The sequence below is a fragment of the Charadrius vociferus genome, unplaced genomic scaffold (genome assembly GCF_000708025.1).
Source record: "Charadrius vociferus isolate BGI_N301 unplaced genomic scaffold, ASM70802v2 scaffold370, whole genome shotgun sequence".
Taxonomy (NCBI): Eukaryota; Metazoa; Chordata; class Aves; order Charadriiformes; family Charadriidae; genus Charadrius; species Charadrius vociferus.
Window position 1 is genome coordinate 4665802 of NW_009646744.1, and position 6692 is coordinate 4672493.

Below are 6692 nucleotides of genomic sequence, written 5' to 3' on the forward strand. Positions count from 1 at the left end.
CGGTGTGTTGGCAGGGAGAGGCCGCCGCGCTCGGAATGCGCCTCAAGGCCGGGGAGGCCCCGGTGCCCGGGCGGATCACCGGGAGCCACATCTGCCCGTTAAATGGACGTGGTGTGATACGGGAATAAGGAAGGGAGCAGCGTGAGCGAGGGGGAGCTATCAAAAGTCTCATTCCTCCTTGATAATAAAAGCTTTCTCTCAGTTATACCTCACGCTCAGGACTGCTGAGGGAGGCATGGTCTCACAGCAAATGTTCATAAACTGAGGTGACGTTATTTGTTGGAAAAAGGAATGTGCACACGCACAAGCCCTTCTTCAGGTTATTTAAATATCAGTATTTATTGTGGGAGTGTGCACGAGGTTTCCTGTTTACACGCCTGATCAACATCAGCGGCACCGGGAGCCTACAGTCCTCCTGGCATTCCAGACATACTAACCTGAATCTACAGCGCTCTGATACTGTTTTTCAGCATTTTTTATTAAATTACAGTGTCTATCCAGTGCTACTTCACTTTTATCACAAAACCAAGTAATAAGGTCACTGTTTTCTGAGTTAAACCGTAACGAGGTGAGCCATGAACAGAGCTGGGGAAGCCGAGTTCCCTGGGGATTTTTACCACGTTTTCTCCGCATTGTGCCAATACCCTCGCTCCCTGCCTGCTCCCTATTTATCTCTGGTGCCGTACCCCGGCTGGAGACCTGAAAGCCGAAGCGTTGGGTGCCGTGGTGTGGCCTCCCTGTCCCCTCCGTGTCGATGGGGCCGGCCATGGCCAGCTCCCCGTGCTGAATGCCTGCCAGCTGGCCCAGCGCTATCGGGGTGTGGACCGGCACACGGCCCTGATAACTACCCAGCTCGCCCCACGGCCATGCCTCCGCTCCTTTGGGCCTCAGCCCCTCTTATTAGCCATTTCTCAAAAAAACTGCAGGATCCGAGGTGCTGTTTCGACCTCTGGCCGGCTGGCGAATTCAGCTGGAACTGGCCATCGCGTTTGAGTCCTTGGGGTGACACTGACAAAGGGACAGAGAGAGAAAATAGGTATATAGGCTTCAAATTTTTAATGAAATCAGACGGAAAGTAGATGCAAAGGAGAAAAAAGAGAACACGACACTTTACGAGTCATAGGTGCTGGCACTGCGTACCCTGGTTAGTGGAGGAAATAGCAAATTTACTGCAAAAGCTGGTTTTAGCGCAAGAAAAATCAACTTTGCTTTAATCTTTTTCATGAGTAATGTAAATAATGTAAAAATAGAAATGAGAAACAAAACTATGCAATTATTTCCTTGCAGACAGTTAGAAATATGTTTAAAAATCAAAGACCGAAGTTTTTATTCACATACCTTAGAAAAATAAAGGTTCCAAGTGCACAAGACTGAGTAATTCAGATAGACTTTCCTTCAGTGATACAGGCACATGGTGTTTGTTTCTTTAACAGAGATAACTTATCCAATATTTAATTTGAAGGCATTGTAAACACTGCAACTACACAGAGATAATGGGTAAACATGTTTCAGTAAAAAAAAAAAAGCTGATAGAGTTCACCATTTTTTCAGTTTAGTTCAGAGTTAATTCAGCAAGAGTCATTTCTTTTCAAAGTCAATGAGCACAAATCTGACAACCCTAGGTTAGACTGAGCAGTTCAAAGGCTTCCTCAGCCTTCAGAATTATTATTACATAAGAAATGTTTAATTTAATATCAGTGTAAAAGACTGCTAACATTAATCTCTTGCAATTTCTTTACTGTGTGCATTTTTTTTTTCAGCTAACCAAGTTAAAAAAAAATAAGTGTATGTGCATTGTTATACGCTGCAGTTTCACCGGGAGCAGGATCTGGTGCCGTTCACTCACTGCCACTGGCCCTCAGCCTGTGTCAGAATTTCTCCTCCTCGCTGTTTCCAGAAGCATTTCTGGAGGGCGGAGATTGTCTAATTTTAGTACCACCGAGAATCCTCCACTCGCCAATGAGCGGGCGGCTGCATCTGGAGCTGCAGCCAATTACCCTGGGTTTCCTCCTGCTACACTTCCCACGATGGCTTAATAATGCAGACTTACAAATTTAAAGTGGCCCCACATGTTAAGAGAAAATAACATTATGTGTTCGTTAACGAAGACATATATTTTTACAGTAGTAGAAGCTCAAAGGTTTCTTGTAAAGCCTTGGATTCCGTAAACCTGACCTTACAACCCTGTGTTAATATCATCATCTTATGCATATTATCTTTATAGTGCTTGAAAAAATATCACTGATAACTAAAAGGCTGGTCTGAAGCATCTTCCCTAACTTCTGTAGGCCAGGGATGTGACTTTAAGAAAAGAAACAAAAAAAAAAAAGTAAAATCATGATTACCATGTAATGAACCATCACAGTTCTGAATACTTCTCTGGGCATAGCTTTGCTGCCGTATCTTATCTGTTAAGCGGTTTAACAAGCCTTAGTTGTCTCACTTATTTTTAGCTGGCATGGAATATAATAACACTGAAAGATTGTGGCTGCAGGTGCATTTGCATTCTAGTAACAACAGATAAGCAACTTTTTGAGGAAAAATATTATTTCAGAACTTTGTACTCTAATACTGCAAGAAGGTGGAAAAACTAATGTCTTGTAGACTGTTAAAAAAGGAAAGAAAAACAAAATTATGAAAATAACAGAGTGAAGACAAGCTAAAGAAATAATACCAACTAGTTGCATTGATTAAAAACAAAGCTTGCAGTTTTTAGCTTTATTTGCATTTTGACATTAAGCACCTAAAAATGTATCTGCTTACAAGCTGTATATTTACCGCACGTACAATTTTCATCCACCGCTGACTTTTTTTCCTTCTGTTTCTCATGATAAACTGTCATACCTATCCACAGTACGGGCTCACCTTCAGCACTTGCTTCATCCATGCTTGCTTTTGCAGTGCAAAGTGTCTCTGACGGAAATCCTGTCATCAAGCTAACTTCCTCTTCTGCAAGCCTGCTCTCTCCTCCATTTCTGCCTTCTTACAGCTAAACAATTCGACTTCTGCAGCTTATCTGCACGTCTGTAATCCTTGCTAGCTTTTCATTGCTGCTAACCCTTGTCAAGCCTTCCTTTCTGCTTTCCTCTATTTGCTATCTCACCATTTTCTTTAAAGATAAAATTAACAAAATAGTCTCTTGATGCTTCCCCTTTCTATAATTCTCTAAGTGGCAAAACCAAAAATCTTATCTGCATGTCTTTTGTAACTTCATGACTTGCCCTATTAACCTCACCCTATTTCACTTCCTGATCTTCCTCCCACCCACTCTGTCATTTGTTCACAGCTTTAGTCATTCAGTCTGCTCTGACCCCCCAGCACCCACACAGGTATGCTTGTGTCTTTGGGAGAAGTGCTTCTTGTCTTCTCACTTTTACAAGTCTTCCAGTTGCATCTCTTGTCCGGTTCTACCCCAAATCCCCTTCAAACTTAGTTTTTCTTCCTCTTGTCATGTGAAAGCTTCTCAGCCTATCTAAACCCAATCTCTTCTTTGGCCTTCAGTCACATGTAGCACAGCGAGCCAGCGTCCTGTCTTAGCTTTGCTAATTATTCTCACCTATTGCTTCTCCAATCACTGTTTCGGCCTGGCTTGTCAGTACCATACCTCGTGTTTCTTTCCCTTTTCTGCAAGAGCAGTGGTGAGCGCTGTTCTTGACTCTCCTCCCTTCCCTTCTAGCTCATAGCTCAACATCCTATTAGGCAAATATAGACGTGATTGCCTCTCATTACTGTCTCCTTTCAAACCTCAGGTATCTCCACTGCAATTTAAAGTCTCATTAATGAGCATGTGTTAGACAAACCATCTGCCTGAAAACCAACCACTTTTCTACTGAGTTCTTTCAGAGCCAATTGTGCAAAGGAGTGGGTGGAATCTTACAGCCAGGAACACGGGCTTTGGGCTCAAGAGTGGTCTAAACTGCTGTGGAGATGTCAACAAAGAAGTGATCTTTGTTATTTATTGACATGGCTGGGAATCTTGCTCAAGCTCTCCTCACCTCTGTTATTGTTGACATTCTTTTCTCTGGCATCAACAAATAAATCATTTGCTTCCATTCAGAAACTCTGCAACTTAGTTCTTCAGTTTAACTACATTAGTTTTCCACACCTTTCCAAAGAAAGTCTTCTCTATCACACACAAAACTGTTGCTCTTCAATTGTGAGCTCATTCACACACTGATACGGTCCTACATACCTGTACCTTCTGTTTGACACTGAAAGGATATCTCCTCTTTCCTGCCAGCCGGTACAACTGAATTCAACTCCTGCGCTTTCCAATAAAGACCTTCCTGATTTATCCCACGTTGTTGCTCCGTAACACCTGTAGAGGTTGGCAGCGACAACTTATTTTCTGTAAAGCTTCTCCTCATCTGTGTATAAACATTGTGTATAGATACTGCAGATGACAGATATTAGGCTTTTACCTAACCTTCTGGAGCAGAAACACTTGCACGCGTTTGCTCTTTCATTGTTCTGCATAATGTTTAACATAATACTGGCTTGGATTATCCCTGAGGCCACTAAGCTCAGAGATAAGTATTCAGTGTGATACTATCCACAATGAATAAATGAATGTATGAATAAACCAATAAAAATCTTTTATTCGGCAAATTACAAGAGGCAATCAGTTAAATAAGGCTTTTTTTGAAGTTATATTGTCAGTGCTTCCTTAAATGCATCTTGTCTTCATCTTAAGTCCGTGTAGCAGAAGGCACCCTTTCTGCCATTCTCATTTTGAGCAGTTACTTTCAGACGTACCATTAAAATCAATGGGATTACTTGCATAGTTGTTATTAATAAAATTTATTTATTTATACTGTGCATAAAGAGTAACTCGGACAGAAGCTTCCTGTATCATGGTATTTTGTATATAGTAGGCAGTCTGTAATCCGAGATACTTACAATCAATTTAGACAAAATGGGCATAGGGTATGGAAAAGGGATAAATTACATCAACAGTTTCAAGGCAGTGAATGATATGTTGGTTCTCTTTTTTTTTTTTTAGAAGAAGAGAACTAGAAAAATCAACACAATGGAAATAACGAGGATATAGAGAGGATAAAGAAGAAAGGGAAGGAGGCAATGAAGACAGGTATGGGACAAAACTGTTATGAGCAGACACCAAGGGCGGGGCTTGGAGTAAACAGCAAGTTTGATAAAACAGCAAAATTAGGCCCAGGATCAGAAACTCCATACAGAAGTAAAATTCAACTGAATTACAATCAACACCATGAATAATCATAGTAATTACAAAAAAAATGGCAAACAGATTTCTCAGCAGTAAATGTGTCATTTAAGGAGAATTACCACCCAAGAAGGTATGTGTGTATTTTTCTTTGATTAACCACATGCTTTGAGTGGGAAGTGAAATGCAAGACCAAAACACAACTCTCAACCCAGAGGAATTCTTTAAAATTACCTGTGGCATGATGGGGCCTGGTGAGACAAATAATAATCATAACAACCCATATCCTCAAGTTTCTCTGTCTTCGATGTTTAGATATGTAAAGAGTAACTTTGTTAGTCATGCCAGTGACAGTTTTCAAACCAGGCTGCTTAGCCAGTCTACAACCACATTGTCATCCTGCCCTTGGATATGGGACACACAAGGCATCAAACGGCTATTAAAATGGAGCAACTGGGAATCACAGAGAGACCTGGCAGTCAAGAACTGCTGTTTGGAATTGCAAAGATGAGAGATTGAGATGGACCTGACCAGGAGAAATGGGCAGTTGGAAAAGAATACAGATTTACAGTTAAGCAGGAAAACGATAACGTGCTGAAGTACCTGTGCAAGGGCTACAGAAGGAAAGAGGAGACGGGTTCAGCAAAGCAAGAAAGAGAACTTGGGGGGGGGGGGGGGGGGGGGGGGGGGGAGAAAAGGGAAACGTATGGAGAAGTCCAAATGAAATTACAATCATTCAAGTCCTTAGCAAGGCTTGATGAAATACAAAGGAGCTGTTTGGGGCAGTGAATCTTGCAAGGAAATTAAGTAATAAATATATCATCAGAAGCACTCAGGTTACATCCATCAGCTGAGCCTATACTTACATGGCAGACTTATATGAACTGCTGCCAATTTCAGTTTACTCTCAGGTGCTGCTCTATAAACTTGTGACTTCAGAGCAGATGTAGTTCTGCGGTCAGCTGCCTCAGCTGCACACATAAAAACCTGAGAAAAGAAGGTGGACAGGGCACAAAGGTGGTAGCATTTACCACTTCAGCCATCCCAGTTAGAGCAACCTACAAATATCAGTCTGACCTTAGTCACCTGTAGTGACTTAAGGAAATGTATGATAATTTTCTAATTGAAGCAGGCTAACAGCCCTGTATAAATGAATGCAGTCAGCTGACAGACAGCAGCATAGTTGTTTTTAATCACAAACTGTACTTTCTTGGTACAGACCTTGTAGGCTTACAACCTAGGCCAGAGCTGGACAAAAAATCAAAAGATGTTCTGTTGCTGGATGTGTGTTAAGTTCCTCTGAGATGGTATAAATTAGGATGAAGAGTATCTTATGAAAAATGTCTTTGTTTCTAACGTTTTATTTAAAGTTCAATACAAGAAAAGCAATTAAAAATATATTTTTATAAAGGTGAGTATCTTTATCACATAACATATATGACCTGTCCTGTGGACATTACAATTTTAAAGTGTACTGGTTAGGTACTCTTTGTGCTGTCTTTACTAGACC